Here is a 20,434-nt window from a genome sequence, read left to right as displayed (position 1 = left end):
GTCTAAGGCCGTGCATATAGTGTCCGCGACGGCGACGCTACCGAAAGTTGTATTTCGCTTTGCGGCGGCGGCGACCAGGCCATTGATTGGTTCAGGGGCTGTAACATGAGGCGACAGCCCCTGAAAAATCAAATATTGCCAGCTTAAAAAAAATCACACTTACTATAAGCGCATGCACCGACAATGCATTTGTGTTCTGGCAATGTCGCATCACCGGCACTATAAGCATAGCCTAAATGTTACATACTTCAACAGCTCGCTCTTGCAAAATTAGGCGGCGTCCACGCTGCCGCTGAGAGCGGTGATATAACCAACTCTCCAAGCATGAGCACAGGGTGTCCTGCATAATTTTGCAAGAACGAGTGGGGAAGTGTTTTCACTTTTTTTTTTAATTATTTCTGTACATTCATAGTATGAGTGATATAGTGGCAGCCTACCCTTTCACTTGCAGAGGATCACAGCGAAGCAGGTGGCCAGCGGAGGAGAGCAGGAACACAGCGCTATTGTAGGGCAGACACCGGAAGGAGGGGCGTTTGATATCACAGCGCTGGGGCGTGCTCCTCCCCCGTACCTCCGTATCATGTGGCCGCCACCTGCACTATTCTGTTTGGCCGCCGCGTGCGCACATCTTTTTTGCCTGCGCACCCAGGTTTTGCCGCAAGGCCCCCGCCTAATTAATCTTGTGCACGGGGCGCCCCCCCCCCTCAGTTTGTGCACCGCTGCATTCAATCACAACACCCACACACACACACAATCACAACACACACAACCAACACTCAATCACAACCAACATACACACATAATCACAACATAGACACAGACAGACAACCAACAGGCACAGCACACACACACTCAATCACAACCAACACAGCACACACTTAATCACAACACACACACAGTCACAGTCACAGTACACACAACCAACACTCACATAATCACAACTAACACACAACACTTAATCACAACACCCACACACACTCAATCAGAACACAACACAGACAGACAACCAACAGGCACAGAGCACACACTCAATCACAACACACACAACACACTGCAGTCCCTATATATATACACACACACACACACACATATATATATAATATATACACACACACGCACACACACACACGCACACATGTATATACACACACATATATATATATATATACACACACACACACACACACACACACACACACACACACACACACACATATACATATATACACACATACATATCACTCATATATACACACACACACACACACACAAACACGGTGGGTGGTGGGTGGGAGTAACTTATCCTGCTCAGGTCCCCCCATGTGCTGCTGAAAATGGGCGGGTAACAGACAGGAGGAGGAGGGCTTGTCTGTGTGCAGGGAAGGCCCCGCAGCAAGGCTCCACCCCCTCTGCAGGCAGACACAGCAGAGAACTGGAAGCAGCCTCTGCACGGAGCTTCTGGCCGACCGTGCACAGCTCTGCCCGCCCCCAGGTTTCCCCGCACGCAGCCTGCGCCCCCCTACATAATCTTGCGACCCCCAAGGGGGCGCGCCCCCCAGTTTGCGCACCGCTGCATTAATACACAAGACACACAATAATAAAACATAACTAAACGCCAAAAAAACACACTTCACTAATTAAAAACAGTAGCCAGCTAATCCAATCAATACAAGCAATAACAACATCAACAATTAATTAATTAAACCATTAACCAATCAAACCAATTAATTCCTAAACCAACTCAAAATGAAAAGTAACACTAACCAATCAAAACAATTAATTACTACAACATTAATGAATGTGAACATTAAAATACAAAGAAAGACATTCTAACAATATCTGAAATAACCATAAAACACATTAGCTAACATAATACAACATTAACTACAAACGAACACCAATCGCAAACATTTTATTAGCATTAAGCATGAACAAAACAAACAATGGCATCCACATAATAAAGTGAAATGAAAAAAAAGCAACAGCAATACCTAGCGAGAAATGCCCCCCAAATATTGTCATAATAATGTATTAATCTGTACCCTAACGAGATACAGATTAATATATTATCAGTCAATGTGCCTCCCCCAAAAAATAAAAAAACACATCCAATGAAGACACCTGTAAAAGAGACATTTACAAACATTCAATATATTACTTACCATTAGAAGCGGTGGCCCTCCGACTCCTGGGATAACAGGAAGCTCACGTACCTTGATGCCCTACAACAGCATCCAATGCCATCCGCCATGAAGATCCGGATCAGGTACCCCAACCTTCTTTTTTCTTTCTTTAATCACCTTCTTCTATCTTCATCTGTAACCATTTCTTGATCTTCTTAATCTTCTATCTTCTTGTTGTAATCCAAAAAGCCCCATGGTAGATCCCAACCGATGTTGTCTCCTCGTCTTCTTGGGCTCAAATGAGGCGTCACAGCCTTAAATAGGGCTTGTGATGTCACATTTAGCCTCCAAATTGTTAACAGCCACATGATTGGCTGTTAAAACCATGTTCCGACTTTATTTTAATTTTTTTGACATGACGTCACTTAACGGGAATGATGCCAGCCAATCAGAATGGCTATGCTTAATTTGCCTTTAAGATGACGTCACTAAATCCAAGATGGCCGGTGTCACAAGGTGTTTCAGCGGCGGTAGCGGTGCAAAATCTTTATTTTCCCTGTCTTCCCCCCTGACAGCCGGCTCCAGGCTCACTGCTGTGTTTGCGCGCGCCATTATAGAAAGGCTGACTAACCACAGACAATTTTAAGTGCCGTGCGGCCATGGCAGAGCGCGCACGGCCGCTATATAACAGCCTTTAAGTTCTATTTATCGATCTTTATCGAACTCAATACTGTTTCTGTGTTTTTTTGGTCTTCTACATAGAGCAAGAATAAAACCTCTGGCATTTTGACCCTGTAACCTCTAAACATTTTCTCATTTGTGACTCTTTAAGAGACAATGCTTGTTTACTAAAAAAAAAATAGAATCTTTGCTAAATAGGCCCCCAACTGAGAGAAATAATAAGTCTTCAAGTGCATAATTGCATGCCATTACATTTGCAGACATACCGTATATGCCTTTATTTTCATATTGCTTTCTCATTCACATATTGCCCATTTGTTTTATCCCCTTTGAAGAATGTTTTATTATAGTAAGATATTTGCAAATGTTGAGATGTTATTAAACCCAAATTGCATGTTGTTAAAAAAGCACTATAGACAAATTCCTTCATCAAAGTTAAGAAACCTTATGGCACACCATAGAAACAATCAGGTATCAACAATTGTAGCAATATCTTTTTATTTTCTGAACACATCGTTTTCATCAGAATAAATGTACTGTCCTTGACTTGACCCATTATAGTCACAGATCCTGCTTTTAAAGATGGATGCAATCAAATTGTGATTTTAAAATTCATGCATAAGTTTCTACTTAATCTATTAAGGTCGGTCTTTTGACTTCTACATTCATTCATTGAGGAAAATAAGTTCAGATGGTGAAATTATATTGCTGAACATTAAAGCAGCATTTCCTCTTGGCTGTTTTTCTTTTTTTTTTTTCTTCTTTTAATAAATACAGCTTTTCTTTACATTTATGGCAATGCAATTATTTAATCCACCAATCAATCCAGTCTCCAATGATCGAACGGCGAAGGTCATGCTTCCCAAGACATGCAATATGCCTACCTTTTTCAAGTAAGGAAGTTCTGTTGTTTCCTACATTTTTGCTATACTGTAGCAACCCAAAGGAACCTTAATACATTCAAAATCATTACAAACGGCATACTACATGACAATACAATAAAAATAAGTGCAGTAAGTATTATCTAATACTAAACAATTGATTTTTTTTTATACTAAACACATGCTGTACGATATGTAGCATGAGTTACTGTGTCTGGCACTTGACGAAACTGCATGATTGGAACTGTGGTTTGCCCAGGACTGGAGGATTATACCTGTGGTGGGTCCGATCCAGAAGCATGGACTCCCTGCAGCGATGTCTAGCAGCGACATCCAACACCAAACATCTTGGTATGGTGCCTGGTATATACTAGTTCCAATGCTCTTCCCATTAAAGCAGGTCTTGACATTTCATTGAGAGGTTTCCGTGGTATATTTTCATAATCATATTCAACAAATACAACGTGTACCTGCCATCATCAGCAAGTGTGAAATGTAATGAAAAGTTCAGTCCGCGCTCTGGCTCTTTAAGCTTGGATTGTTGGTCCCTCTGAGTTCTCTTGCTGCTTCTGTGTTTATGAGGTGTCTCCCCCACCTCCAAATGTGGTCTCCACCGGAACCCCGATGGTGATACCAATATCAGCAAAACAAGAAAAAACACAAAAGCGCACCAAGATGAGAGATAGATATTGTATTAGCAACAAATAATAAAATTAGTAACTTACATATAAAATTTCTTTAATAATCCCCGATTCTGGTGTCTATCACAGGAGTAGGGCATCACATAGGAAGTATGAAGGGTAATCTCAGTTCTGAGAGATCAGACCCGCGCGCTGGTGCTGTCTCTGTTCACTCTCCTGTCCTCCACGTGTGGTAGCGTGGTGCAGAGTGTAGCACACATGTGCAGGAACCGGGGCCTTCAATAGGTGTCCTTAGGATGCCTGTCCGTTTTTGATAGCATAGAAACGATCGGAAATAAGCAGGAACGGTACACTTGAGTGTGTACTGGTGGTGGGTAGTAAAACCGCCAGCCACAACACTGTTGTTACAACACTGAGATTACCCTTCATACTTCCTATGTGATGCCCTACTCCTGTGATAGACACCAGAATCGGGGATTATTAAAGAAATTTTATATGTAAGTTACTAATTTTATTATTTGTTGCTAATACAATATCTATCTCTCATCTTGGTGCGCTTTTGTGTTTTTTCTTGTTTTGCTGATACAAGTGTGAAATGTACTGAGAAATGTACAGAATACTGTAGGTTACTTAATACCACCAAGTAAAGCTCCAACATGACCAAATAAAAACTTTTGGAGCAGGATACTAAAACCTATAGTATTTTTCCTTTACTGTACAGTACCTAAAAATGTTTGTGCTTTTTTTTTTTAACACATCCCCCCCCTATCGCAGATGGCGACCATGTGGGGAAATCTACACTTATGTTACCGGGTGTGGTGTCTCACCTGATAGGCTCACAGAAGGCCTGAACCTCCGCCACTGGGAGCCTGGGGTTACCTGATTCGTCGAACACAGCGCCTCCACCTGTAAGGGTTCCCACCTGAGTGGGATGGTCCTCTTACAGGAACCTGAATAATAAAACACGCACACAGTGTCTGCTAATAACTGTTTACTATTGTAACTACTAATAATAACTTCGGGACCTGTACCACACAGAATAATGCATATACACACACATGGATGTGCACCGGACCGGGTGCACCCATCAACAAAAGTATTCCCCAGAGTACCTTATGTCCAAACCCACCCACGTGTGTTGGAGATAGCGCTATCCCTGGACGTGTTGGTGCACTATTTATAGATACCAGCCCGCGGGTACCGCTATACAACTGGTATGGACCCGCCTGATCCGACGTGATGTCCTCCTATACGTGGGGTGAATTCCGGCATGGATAATATCACCACGGCTCCGCACCATCTGTACCTCGACGGAGATCCGTCTGCAACCGGCAGGCCGCAGTCACTGCTTGGCATGGTTTTCACGAAGATAGTCTCTATGTAATTGAGGGGTCTGAGCCCAAACCCAGGAATCAGGCTGCGCGACACTGAGGGTGTCCTAATTTAACCAAATAGCTAAAGGGGCAGATCTCCTTACGTAGGGCCTGTCCCTGAAGCAACCACAAACTGGGGGAATGGTAACTTATCTGGGGCCTCTGGGGGGTAACTAGGCCTAGTGCTAGGGGACTGACGTTCCTCGCAAGCCCGCGAAATGTATCTCTTTTCTCTTGCAGAGAATCCTGGCCTCTTATTGGCCACTATGAAGCACCTGGTGCCTGTCTCCCTAGGCCTCATGGGAGTTGTAGTCCCGCGGAGGCTATAGCTGCATTGGGGCCGCGTGCGTGCTCATGCTGCGCATGCACGACTTTCTAATGGCCGCCGCAGCTCCCTAGTGTCTTCTGCGCATGCGCGACCATTGCGCATGCGCGCACCTTTGTAATGGCAGCCCCCGCTAGCCAGGTGCGCTGCAGAGACTCCAAGGACTTGGAGCGCTCCCTGCTCCAGCCCCCATCCTTGCAAGCAGCTGACGGGTCCGTCGCTATCTCCGGCGGCACCCGTGACCGCGCTGCCCGCAAGGAGGGGGATCTCAGGAAGCTCAAGAGGACTAGGGCTACACACTCCCCCTGGTAAAATCCCAACGACCTCGCTTGGGTAGCAGACATATAACAGAGAGTTATATAATGAAAAATGCATTGCATAGGATACACAACAAATCACGTTGATTCCCGAGGCCAGCTGATTCTCATAGTGGGGTACCCCTAACTGATCGAGTGATTGACTCTTGGGAGTCTGTTGGTGATCATGCTCGGGTACTACAGTCTCTAACCCCAAACTATCTTCTCCCCCTGGTAGAAGGACTAGTAAGGGGTCTCTGGGCCAGACCTTTACCCGGCCATCCGCAGCATGGATGATATAGGCCAGGAGGTCTTGCTCTTTTCCACGGTCCACCACATGGTGAATGAAACGCTCCATCGTGCACATGAAGGAAGCAATAATTACCAGAGCAGTCACAGCATAGTCTTTGTTCGCTTCAGCAAATTCTTTAGCGGTGAAGTCTTCTGGGGACATCACAATGTCTACGTGCAGGTCCATGTCTTGGGACAAAAAAGCTTGAAGCTTCCTCTTGTAGGAGTAAGCACCGCGCATGGCCGCTGTACTGGATATCTTGATGGGGTCAAATCTGCTCTCTGGTCTGCAGAGATCTTCTAGGGGGGACACCTCCACCAGGATGCGATGACGAGGTGAGCCCATTGCCCGGGTGACCCTACCTTTGGAGCCACCATGCTCCGCGATCACCAGGGAGCTCACACCCGACACCCCTGGGGCAGTCAACTTACCCCTGCCGTCGTTGGCAGGTACTGATCCCAAGCCTGGGACCGATGGTACCATCGTTGTAGGCCGGACCGGGCGCAGTAAGGAACACGGGCCCACAGCAGAGTCCACAGTAGGTGGGGCAATCAGCCCATTGTCCTCAGCTTCACTTGAGTGGTCCGCCACAGGCGCATCACCATGGCTGATTGGCTACTGTTGTCAGTAGAAGAGAATGGGGGTAGGGATGCCTTACCCTTCGTTGGTTCAAACACCTGTGGTTCTGGCATTGGAACCGATTCTGGAGTTGAGCCTGGAACCGCTGTTAGGGCGCACGGGCCCTCCAAAACCTCGTCTCTTGAGGTAGGTAGACTAGCAGCATTGACCGGCTCAGTAGAGAGGTTTGTCGCATCTTTCTCTGCGAATTCCGTAGGCTGCAGCAGCAAGCACTCTTGGGTCCCCAAGTCAGTTCTCCATCTTGAAAATCACATTTGCTACAAACACATCATAGACACATCTGCCTGTCCACTTCTACCAACCGCATTTCTATTGGTAGAGGATAGGGGTCAAAGTCCATATCGCCATACTTATTCAACTCTTTTTGTAAGCATGGGCACAGAAAATAGGGCACTTTTTCTCGTCTTACTCGCCACACTCCGTATAACTGAGGGTGCAGTTCGCTGCATCCGGTTCCCCCCTGCTGGGGAACGGAAGTGGTGGATTGAGACTCACTGCCGTCACGGGAGTGGGGCTCTGGTTCTCGCGCCAGACCCGGGCAGGTTACTGTAACGCAAGGTGGCACAGCCTGGCCGCCACTAACACGTGCGCTCTCCTGGCTTGGCGGGAGACGCCATTTTAGGTGGGACTCATCATTAGCCTCCCCCGATGCGGGAGCCAAGGAAACTGCTAGGTCAGGATAGATAATTGGGCACCCATTAATCGGACCCTCGGGCAGAGTTAGGAATTGGGGACCGTCTTCCTCACATATGGCTTGGCCTACCTTTATTATCATGGCACTCCATTGACAGAGGGAATCATACTTTCGCCCTATGACACATACTTGCACCAGTCCAGGGAGTTTGCGAACATTCGCCTGATGTCTGACGTGAATGCGCAAGCAGGAACTCCGCCCACAACGACCAGGCAATTTGGGGTCGGGCTAAGCTTTGTGGCCCATGCGTGGACCTCCTGCCTTGAGGGCACCCACATAGTGGAAAATTAAATTGGACAATTTTCATGAAAAATAGGACAGGGTACACCAGGTCTGAGATCTCAGCAGTGCCTTCAAATGTTACACCTTCCCCCCCCCCATCGCAGATGGGGACCATGTGGGGAAATCTACACTTATGTTACCGGGTGTGGTGCGTCACCTGATAAGCTCACAGAAGGCCTGAACCTCCGCCACTGGGAGCCTGGGGTTCCCTGATTCGTCGAACACAGCGCGTCCACCTGTAAGGGTTCCCACCTGAGTGGGATGGTCCTCTTACAGGAACCTCAATAATAAAACACACACACAGTGTATGCTAATAACTGTTTACTATTGTAACTACTAATAATAACTTCGGTACCTGTACCACACAGAATAATGCATATACACACACATGGACATGCACCGGGTGCACCCATCAACATAAGTATTCCCCAGAGTACCTTATGTCCAAACCCACCCACGTGTGTTGGAGATAGCGCTATCCCTGGACGTGTTGGTGCACTATTTATAGATACCTGCCCGGGGCTCCAGCCCACGGGTACCGCTATACAACTGGTATGGATCCGCCTGATCCGACATGATGTCCTCCTACGCGTGGGGTGAATTCCAGCGTGGATAATATCACCACGGCTCTGCACCATCTGTACCTCGACGAGGATCCATCTGCAACCGGCAGGCTACAGTCACTGCTTGGTGTGGCTTCCACAAAGATAGTCTCTGTAACTGAGGGGTCTGAGCCCAAACCCAGGAATCAGGCTGCGCGACACTGAGGGTGTCCTAACTTAACCAAATAGCTAAAGGGGCAGATCTCCTTACGTAGGGCCTGTCCCTGAAGCAACCACAAACTGGGGGAATGGTAACTTATCTGGGGCCTCTGGGGGGTAACTAGGCCTAGTGCTAGGGGCTACTGCTCCCTGCACACACACCCTAACTCACCCAGCTCCCAGCTCCAACTGACGTTCCTTGCAAGCCCTCAAAATGTATCTCTTTGCTCTTGCCGAGAATCCTGGCCTCTTATTGGCCACTATGAGGCACCTGGTGCCTGTCTCCCTAAGCATCATGGGAGTTGTAGTCCTGCGGAGGCTATAGCTGCATTGGGGCCATGTGCGTGCTCGTACTGCGCATGCGTGACTTCCTAATGGCCGCCGCAGCTCACTAGTGTCTTCTGCGCATGTGCGACCACTGCGCATGCGCGCGCCTTTGTAATGGTGGCCCCCGCTAGCCGGGTGCGCCGCCGAGACTCCCAGGACTTGGAGCGCTCCCTGCTCCGTCCCCCACCCTTGCAAGCAGCCGGCGGGTCCGTCGCTGCCTCCGGCGGCACCCGCGACCGCGCTGCCTGCAAGGAGAGGGGATCTCAGGAAGCTCAAGGGGACAAGGGCTACAGGTGTAAATTGTGTAGAAGTGACACGGACACATACAGTACTCAGTGTACACATAAACATAGAACATACAGAAACTTACCATGATGATATCGGAATCCCACATCTAACCAGCATTGTTCATATACATCACATGGTCATGTTAATAGGGATGGAGATTGTGCATCAACAAATTGTTTGGTTGCAGTAGATCCCATCACATTGATGTTGTTGGTGACGTCTACAGATGCAAAACGATCTGCTCCTTTGCCTTTTTTTTTTGCCACTCCTGCACTGCTCTTCTATTTCCACATCCCTGCATCTTCCGACATCACTGCATCTTCTGAAATCCCTGCACCTGTTCCCTCCACTCTCTCCTGCTTTCTCTCTGCCCCTTCCTGTCTCTCCCACAGTTATCCCAGCAAGGTTTCTTGCATGCACACATCTGGCAATGGATAGTTCCAGAGTGCAATGTGACTGGGGCTATGCAATGTAACTTTTCTTTTAAAATATTGCAACTAGCATATTTCTATATAGGGGAATTGGTTAGGATACAGTACATGTGCGAAGCAGCATCAACTTTACCATTTTTGACAAACATAACATTCCTACTGTATGGTCGGTAATCTATCAAAAGTGTTCAAGGTCTGTGCTTCTTTTTTTAAGAAGTAATAAATGCGTTCCATGGAATAATAAAGTAGCTCAAGAAACTTTCTTGAACACTTTGTTTAACTGTAGTATAGCAAAAAGGGGAGAACTTGACAGAGGAAGAAGATAAAGAAGGACCAGAGTGGAAGAGCAGGGCTACGAACATATAGGATTGCTTTACCTGCACCACACTCACCCTGTTGACAACACCACCTTCATCTACAGTACAGTGACAAGTCTGTTGGACTGCCAATCTTTCAATGCAAGTAACTTGCAAGATCATGTCATGGAGCTCTCTTTTACACAGGAGGTCATATTGGGGCCTATACTACTTCTTTGTAATATATACTACTGTATATTTTTCATTGTGCTCATCAGCACGTTCACCTAATTTTTTGACCATATCCCCCAGATGGGATTCCTGGGCACCCCTTCCCTATTGGTCGACCCACTGGGTGAGGTTTGCATGGAAAAAATAGACTTTCGAACAACACAGAGCCAATGGATGCGGCTATTGTAGTTATAACCACAGTTGGACTCTTGAAGTACAACATATGTAGAGGTTTTGTCAGCAAATGTGGTTAAAAGAACTGTTCACGAATAACACACAAATTAGTGTACATAATCAATGGTTTCATAAAATATGTTTTTCTGTCCTACAGACTCCTAAATGGGAAAGAACTTGTCCTTATACAGTATGACTGCATTTCTGTTCATTAACTTCTGCATAAGGTTGACATGTTTGCATGGTTGACACCAAATTATGACCTACAGTATTTTCACTATTTTTGTTTCAGGAGCATTCCTTGTAATGTACCAACAGTTCACTGTTTCCAGTACAGATAGTATGTTTATGTTATTTAACATTACACCTACCTGTATCATTGAAAGCTCTTAAAGCTGTGCAGTTAAAATATTTATAGATTGGGCTTTAATCAGGTAATGCTTACTTATTAACTGTATTTGTAGTGTACTATATATTGATGCATTGCAATGGTGTACATAATTAACTTTTACTATTTATTTTTTCTTTTGAAGAAATTATAAAAAGTGCTTAAAAAAATCTCCAATGGCAATTTTCTGTTTCAATGTACAGTATGTTTTACTTGTAGAGGCTTAATGTCACCAGATGTAACTGTACAATATATGTTACTCACACATTCAGCTGCAATCTTGCAATTATACTGCATGCCCACCTCAAACTTTCTATCCATCTTTCTTTGCTAAGGGAGAGAGAAAGGGGGAGAGAGAGAAAGGGGGAGAGAGAGAGAGGGGGAGAGCGAGAGAGGGGGAGAGAGAGAGAGAGGGGGAGAGAGAGAGAGAGGGGGAGAGAGAGAGAGGGGGAGAGAGAGAGAGAGAGAGAGAGGGGGGGAAAGAGAGAGAGAGGGGGAGAGAGAGAGAGAGAGAGAGAGAGAGAGAGAGAGAGAGAGAGAGAGGGGGGGGGGGAGAGAGAGAGAGAGAGGGGGAGAGAGAGAGGGGGAGAGACAGAGAGAGAGAGAGAGAGGGAGAGAGAAGGGGAGAGAGAGAGAGGGGGAGAGAGAGAGGGGGAGAGCGAGAGAGGGGGAGAGAGAGGGAGAGGGAGATAGAGAGGGAGAGGGAGAGAGAGAGAGGGAGAGGGAGAGGGAGAGGGAGAGAGAGAGAGGGGGAGGGAGGGGGAGAGAGGGGGAGAGAGGGGGAGAGAGGGGGAGAGAAGGGGAGAGAGGGGGAGAGAGGGGGGAGAAAGAGAGAGCGCAAGGGGGGGGGAGAAAGCAAGGGGGGAGAGAGGGGGCTGGCCGGGAGAGAGAGGGGGTTGGCCGGGAGAGAGGGGGGCCGGGAGAGATAGCGCGGGGAGGGGCAGGGGAGAGAGCGCAGGGTGGGGAAGAGAAAGTGCAGGGGGGGGCGGGGAGAGAGAGCGCAGGTGGGACGGGGGAGAGAGAGGGGGGCCAGGAGAGAGAGGGGAAGGGTGAGAGAGAGGGGAGAGAAAGCAAGGGGGGAGAGAGGAGGGATGGCTGGGAGAGAGAGGGGGGCTGGGAGAGATAGCGGGGGGGACAGGGGAGAGAGAGCACAGGGGGCAGGAAGAGAGAGTGCAGGGGGGGCGGGGAGAGAGAGCGCAGGTGGGACGGGGGAGAAAGGGTGGGGGCCAGGAGAGATAGCGCAGGGGGGCAAGGGAGTGAGAGCGCAGGGGGGATGGGGAGAGAGCGCATGGGGGGTGGGGGAGAGAGTGCAGGGAGGGCGGGGGAAAGAGCAATGGGGGGGAGAGAGAGAGACAGAGAGCATGGGGAGAGAGAGAAAGAGAGAGAATGAATGAATATAGTGGATTTGTGGGGTGTTTTTAAAAGAGGCGTGTAGAAGTTGTTGGGAAAGAAGTGTGTAAATAGTGGTGCAGTGTATGGGCACATGCATAAGTGGAGGGAAGGAGAGATGAAGACATGGCTAGAAGGAGGGGTGTGGGGAAGTTGGAGAAAACAGCCAACAGAAAAAGAAATAGGGAAGGCATAATGAGATGCAGGGGGGGGGGAGGTTTGAGGAGAGAGTTCCCAGGTATTGGAGGATGAGTAGGAATTGAAAGAGTCGGTGTTCAAATCAGGCCTGGGAGGGCAGTTAGGTACTGAAGATTAAGCAGTAGCTTAGAAACTGAGTCTATAGATGTGTACAAGTTATCAGAGCATTAAGATTTTTATTTTTAAGTCTCCAAATGTGCTTTCTGGTTAGAATCCTCCATAAATGTGGACTCATAGCCGTTAAGGATAAATGTATTCTTTAAAAGTGTTGCTTGTGTCTGAAAATCAATATCGGAAGAACAATTCCTACTAAGGCAGTTAAACTGACCATAGGGGTTATTGCTCGATCACCTTGTATGGTAACTACTGTTGTTATGTGCATGTAAATAACTGTTGGTAGCAACTGACTTTATATGTAGATTGGTAGTAACGTCTAAACTGTCATTAACTGAAAATACCAAGTTCAAAAAACTATTTGTATCGGATCAATCACATATGTAAATGTGAGGAATCGCCATCCTGGCGGCCTTAGACCTTCTCCTCACCTTAAAGACCCTCCCGCGACGGACATCCAGGACACCCAGTTACGCGTGTGCGGATCTTGGGCGGTCTAACTCTCCGCCCGTAGGTTCTGACTCTGCCCACTGCTCCGGCACGCGACGGCACGCGACGGGTGCGCTCATCCAGCCTCCCCACTGACGTGCGTTCCAAGCTCTGCCCCCGCTCTGATTATGGATAGGCCTGACGTGGGAGTGATGTGCGTTCTAGGCCCCGCCCCCTGACCTCCGTGATGCGCGCGGGTCAGCATGCGATCGGTCCCACCTCCATTCTTGAACTGGCTGCATCATAGGGCACAATTTAGAAAGGCGTGTTTTGTCTCTAAAAGAGGAACTGTGGTAGCAAATAATAATGCTGGGAAAACAACCGTATGTATATTGAATGTCCAAAAGGATGTAACCTGGTAAAAAATTATGCCACAATGCAAAGCAGTAAGGACAAAGTCATTTACACCTGCCGGTGTCCAGTAGATTATAACATCCTATTTGTATAACAGTATAAATCAATGGTCAAACTGGAACAGACTCACTTGGGGTTCCTTATCCGTGATGAGTGATTAGTCCATTGAATCCAGAGACCCAGGGTTGAGTGTGCTTCCGTTAGTAGATAGACATCAGAGCAGGTAGATAGAGTTATTTTAGTGAGTTCTGTTTCAGTAGAGTGAGCAGTGCAGAAGTCAGATTGTAGAGGGTCTAGGACAGAAAAGGTGTTGAGAAAGTGTAGCAATCGAGAGAATTCAAGACGTTCAAGGAGTTTGGAGGCAAAAGGCAGGAGGGAGACAGGTTAATAGTTAGAAGGACAGGTAGGGTCAAGCGTGCTGTTTTTGAGTAATGGTATGACTGTTGCATGCTTGAAGGATGATGGGAAAGTACCAGAGTAGAGGGAAGAGTTAAAGATCTGTGTGAGCATAGGGATTATAGAAGGAGCAAGAGGTTTTAGGAGATTATTTATTTTATTTATTTATTTATAAAATATTTTACCAGGAGGTAATACATTGAGAGTTACCTCTCGTTTTCAAGTATGTCCTGGGCACAGAGTAAAACAAATAATACATGGTTACAAGTACAGTTACATAAATGACCAGGGTATACATTATATACAAGACATTGCGTGCACAGTTAAAGAAAATATATATTATGAGCGTATGAAACAGTTACAGACCAGATTAAAGTGTGAGACAGCCTTAGATTTGAAAGAACTTAAGCTGGTGGTGGATATGAGAGTATCTGGTAGGTTGTTCCAGTTTTGGGGTGCACGGAAGGAGAAGGCGGAACGTCCGGATACTTTGTTGAGCCTTGGGACCATGAATAGTCTTTTGGAGTCTGATCTCAGGTGATAGGTGCTGCATGTGGTAGGGGGGAGGAGCTTGTTCAGGTAGCTGGGTAGCTTGCCCAGAAAGTATTTGAGGGTGAGACAGGAAAGGTGAACTTTGCGCTTAGACTCTAGTGATGACCAATCTAGTTATTTGAGCATTTCGCAGTGATGTGTGTTGTAGTTGCATTGGAGAACAAAACGACAAATTGAATTGTAGAGGGTGTCAAGTTTGCTAAGGTGGGTTTGAGGTGCCGAGCCATATACTATGTCTCGATAGTCAATAATTGGCATTAGCATCTGCTGTGCAATACGCTTTCTGACCAGGAGACTTAGGGAGGATTTGTGCCTGTAAAGTACCTCTAGTTTGGCATAGGTCTTGGTTGTCAGGGTATCAATGTGCATCCCGAATGTTAAGTGGGAGTCAAACCATAAGCCCAGGTATTTAAAACTAGTGACCGGTGTTAGGGTGATGTTAGCGTTGGTTCTAATCAGGAGCTCAGTCACTGGAAGCTTTACAAATGTAGTCTTGGTCCCAAATACCATTGTTACAGTCTTGTCAGTGTTTAAAAACAGTTTGTTTTGGGAAATCCAGTTTTCGAGTCTCAAAAAGTCAGACTGAAGTATGTGTTGAAGGTCAGAGAGGCTATGGCTGTGTGCATATAGGATTGTGTCATCTGCATACATGTGTATTGAGGCTTCCTTACAAGCTGTGAGAAGATCATTAATGAAAACTGAGAAGAGTAGGGGCCCCAGAACAGAGCCTTGCGGGACACCACAGGTGATTTACAGGGGGTTGGAGTTAGAGCCTGAGATGGACACATGTTGGGAGCTTCCTGATAGGTAGGACTGAAACCAGTTTAAAGCATGTTTCCCTATTCCAGAGCTCTGGAGTTTGTTAAGCAGGATAACATGATCAACTGTGTCAAAAGCCTTTGCAAAATCTAGGAATACTGCACCAGTGAGTTGTACCCGTTCCATTCCATACTGGATTTCATTGCAAACTTTTAGCAGGGTAGTTACGGTGGAGTGTTTGGGACGAAACACAGACTGGAATTGGCTAGGGAAATTTGTCTTGGTGTAGAAATCGCTTAATTGGGAGTGGACACATTTTTCCATAACTTTGGATAGAATTGGGAGAAGTGAGACTGGCCTGTAGTTTGAGACAGTGTTTTTGTCCCCACTTTTGAAGATTGGGACAACTCTGGCAGTTTTCCAGGTCTTAGGGATATGGCCTGCAGACAGGACAGAGTTGACTATGGACGCAATTGGTTTGGCAATGGCTGGGGCACCAAGTCGTAGGAACCTAGATTGTAGTAAGTCAGGTCCACATTGGCTGCTTAGTTTTAGTTTGAGGGGCGCTTGTGTAATCTCCTCTTCAGATACTGGGCTAAATTGAAAATTGTGGGCAGTGTTGGGAGGGGGTGGGACTGTAGGGATACTCCCAGGATGCGATTCATGTTTGGGGTTTGTGCTGCGTTTCGCTAATAAGTTAGTGGCACACCCCACAAAGTAATCATTGAATGCATTTGCAACGTCAGTGGGGTTTGTCAGAGTAATATCCCCCTTAGTGATATTACTTGGTTGTTGATGGTTAGGAGGCTGGAATATATTGTTGATAACCTTCCAGAAGTTAGCTGGGTTTGATGTATTTTGGTGGAGATTGTCAGAGTAATATTGTGCTTTTGCATGCCTTGTTTGCCTTGTGCACATGTTCCGCATGCATCTGTAGTGATTGAGATCCTTGGTAGTGCCAGTTACTTTGTAGCTTTTCCACAAGGCATCCCTGAACTGGTAGAGTGCTATAAGGTCAGTTGTAACCCATGTAAGGTGGGCCCCCCGTACCCTTATTTTGCGTAGTGGAGCATGGGTATCGCAGAGTTTTAGGAACTCGGATTGGAAATAGTCAAGCGCAGAATCGGGGTCGGGAATTAAATCGAATCTGTGCCATGGGCAGTTGGTAAGGTCATCCAGAACTGTTGTGGGTTAAAGTTTTTAAATGTTCTAGTGAGGAGAACTTTAGGGCTTGATTGGGGCGGTTTAATTTTCCTTACACAGTACACTATTGCATGGTCACTGAAAATGTCAGGAAGGATGCCAGAGGATTGGATTCTGCTGGGGTTTGAGGAGAGAATCCAGTCTAGCAAGGAATGGTTATGCGATTTCAGGTTTATCCGTGTGGGTTGGGAAATGAGTTGCGATAGGTTAAGTGACTTGAGTTGTATCTGGATTTTGTGGTTTTTAGGGTCAAGCCAATTGAAGTTGAAATCCCCAAGACCTAGCAGCTCACTCTTCTCATTCATAGAGGAAATGGAGCCAAGAAATTGGGTGATATCAGTCAGGAATTGTAGAGGGGCTTTAGGGGGGCGGTAGATGCCAGCGAGCAAGATGGGCTTAGAAAAGGGGAGGCAGTTTTTGCCAACTAGAGTTTCAAAAGAGGGTGGGCTTGGTGGGCAATTTAACAGTGTAAATTGTAAGGTGTCTGCAATATAAAATAACACCCCTCCTCCTCTCTTTGACCTATCTCTCCTAAAAATGGAGTATCCCTGAATGGCGATATTTGCATCGGGGGTTTTAGGGGTTAGCCATGTTTCTGTAAGAATGATGGCTTTGGGTTTATGGATAAGGCACCATGCACTTAGTTCGTCCAGTTTGGGCAGCAGGCTCCGGATGTTTATATGGGCGACAGATAGCCCTTTTTGGAATTTAAAGGTGGAATTCTCAGGGGCATGGGAGAGAGCTGAAATGGGAGGACCTGGGTTAGTTTCAATATCACCTGCTAAAGAGAGTAATAGTATGAGGAGAAATTTGGGTAGTTGTTTGCAAGTTGTAAATTTGTGGTGTTTGCCATTTGAGTGAGCAGTGGTTGGTGTGCTGGTTTTCAGAGTTCTCCACCAACATTCAGTAGATAGTGCAAGGCTTTTGAGTAGTCCAGGGTGTATGGTGATGTTGGGTGTGGGCCAGGATGGAGGAGTTTGTAGTGGATAGAGGGAGTAACATCTCCATGAGGCCAGGAGAAAGAAAATTTTTAAAATACATAGCAGGTTCATGATGGCAGAGGTAGGCAGTGCTGCAAGGAGCTGTTGTGAGCAGAGTGAGTGTGAACAGACTAACAGCAGGTGTGTGCCTGTTCCTTGTCAAATGTTTAGCTGTATTGCAATGCTAGAGTCAGTTCAGGGTTTCAGTGTATTGTGCAGTCAGTTTTGGGAGAGGCTGCAGTAAATAAATTGTAAAGGGGTGGATGGTTGAAATAGGCTGGTTAGCAAGCTTGGGATCATAGTGGGATCTGAATAGCTTACCGTTTGTTGTCTTGAGTTAAAGAGTTTGCAGAAAGAAGCAGTCCTCAGTCACCTCTAGTCAAACTGTAGTCTAACTGTATTTATCACTTAAAAACCTTACTTTAAATGCCTCACTGCCTAATGCAGTTCCTGCCCAATGCAGCAAAGGTATTGGTATTATACAGAAAAAATAGTCACATGACCCTCCCCAATCAGTCAGCTTGTTCCATTTGGTCAATTAACAGCACAGAGTTAAGAGGGGGGAAAAAAAAACTTTTTACATTCAAACATACTAACTTACTTATATTAATTCTACAAGGCCACAGTCAGGCTTTTACACAGGATTTGCACAGCATCAGGAACATACTTATATCAATTCTACAAGGCCACAGTCAGGCTTTTACACATGATTTCCACAGCATCAGGAACATACAGTAGAGGCTACTCTTATTCGAACAAAAACCAGTGGCAATTCCCCCCAAAAAACAGGAAACACCCAGGTACATTCTGAATACATGCCTTAAACTTTCCTTAAACTAGCCCCAGCATTTCTGCATTGATTAATGGCCTATCAGATTAACAGCGGGGGTCCCTGGCAGTCCCATTCAAACTGAATTGGACTGCCAGGGATCCCTGCTGTGTTAATCCTATGGGTCGTTAGTCAATGCAGAAATGCCTTAAACGTGCTTCAAACTAGCCCAGAACATACCCAGCACATACCCAGCACATACCCAGAATGTAACCCGGCTAGTTTACGGCAAATGTTAGAATAAACGTTGCCTCTACTGTACCTGTGAAGAGAATGTAATTAGATCCATGTCATATCAGCTGAGGTTATTGGTCATTGCATGAAGAAAGTGAGTATATTAACTGTATTCTAACTGTATTTATCACTTAAAAACTTCACTTTAAATGCCTCACTGCCTAATGCAGTTCCTGCCCAATGCAGCAAAGATGTTGGTATTATACAGAAAAAACAGTCACATGACCCTGCCCAATCAGTCAGATAGTTCCATTTGGTCAATTAACAGCACAGAGTTAAAGTTGCAGTTTAGTCTTTTTTTTTTTTTGTTTACATTTATTTTTTTACTTCAATAGTTTCATGTGTGCAATCTCTAATTAGCTAAAGAACTGTACAGCTGCAGGTCAATTCGTTCTACATGTATTGATAGGTCGAAATTTGGTGACATATTAAAAGCTGGGATTTGATTATAATCTGCATGTCTGTCAGTGGAAGCTCATGAATATTCATGAGCACTCTTGCATTGACAAGTGCTAGAGGGAGGGCAGGGCTGACAAAGGGGTGTGCCAGGGATTGTGACAGGACATGAAGGGGCAGTGCCTTAGCAAATGGCTGTTAAAATAGAATACAAGAAAATTGGTCTTTCAAAGTTGTTTTTTTTAAAACAGCAAATGCTAAAAGTATTTTTTCTTACTACAGAACTGATCTATTAAAAAAAACACACATGCAGGATATTGACTGAACTGCAGCTTTAAGAGGAAAAAAAAACTTTTTACATTCAAACATACTAACTTACTTATATTAATTCTACAAGGCCACAGTCAGGCTTTTACACAGGATTTGCACAGCATCAGGAACATACCTGTGAAGAGAATGCAATTAGATCCATGTCATATCAGCTGAGGTTATTGGCCATTGCATGAAGAAAGTGAGTATATTAACTGTAGTCTAACTGTATTTATCACTTAAAAACCTTACTTTAAATGCCTCACTGCCTAATGCAGTTCCTGCCCAATGCAGCAAAGGTGTTGGTATTATACAGAAAAAACAGTCACATGACCCTCCCCAATCAGTCAGCTTGTTCCATTTGGTCAATTAACAGCACAGAGTTAAGAGGAAAAAAAATAAAAAAAACATTTTACATTCAAACATACTAACTTACTTATATTAATTCTACAAGGCCACAGTCAGGCTTTTACACAGGATTTGCACAGCATCAGGAACATACTTATATCAATTCTACAAGGCCACAGTTAGGCTTTTACACAGGATTTGCACAGCATCAGGAACATACTTATATCAATTCTACAAGGCCACAGTCAGGCTTTTACACAGGATTTGCACAGCATCAGGAACATACTTTTATCAATTCTACAAGGCCACAGTCAGGCTTTTACACAGGATTTGCACAGCATCAGGAACATACCTGTGAAGAGAATGCAATTAGATTCATGTCATATCAGCTGAGGTTATTGGTCATTGCATGAAGAAAGTGCATATATTAACTGTAGTCTAACTGTATTTATCACTTAAAAACCTCACTTTAAATGCCTCATTGCCTAGTGCCTAGAGATGGGAGGGAATGGGATCAAGAGGGCAAGTGGCAGAGGGAGAAGAGGAGATCAGCAGTGACACATTCTCCTCCGAGATAGCGGAAAAAGAGTCAATAAAGGCAGGAGGAGAGTTGGGAAGCATTGTGGGATGGGAGGAGGCAACAGATGGGATGTTCTGCCGTATGGACTCCACCTTTTCCTTAAAAAAGTCAGCAAAGTCCTGAGGTGAGATGGAGGAAGAAGAGGAGGCAGCTGAGGGTGGTCTGAGTAGAGAGTCAAAGA

Source organism: Ascaphus truei, chromosome 1 (assembly GCF_040206685.1).
Source record: "Ascaphus truei isolate aAscTru1 chromosome 1, aAscTru1.hap1, whole genome shotgun sequence".
Lineage (NCBI taxonomy): Eukaryota > Metazoa > Chordata > Amphibia > Anura > Ascaphidae > Ascaphus > Ascaphus truei.
This window is presented reverse-complemented; position numbering follows the sequence as displayed.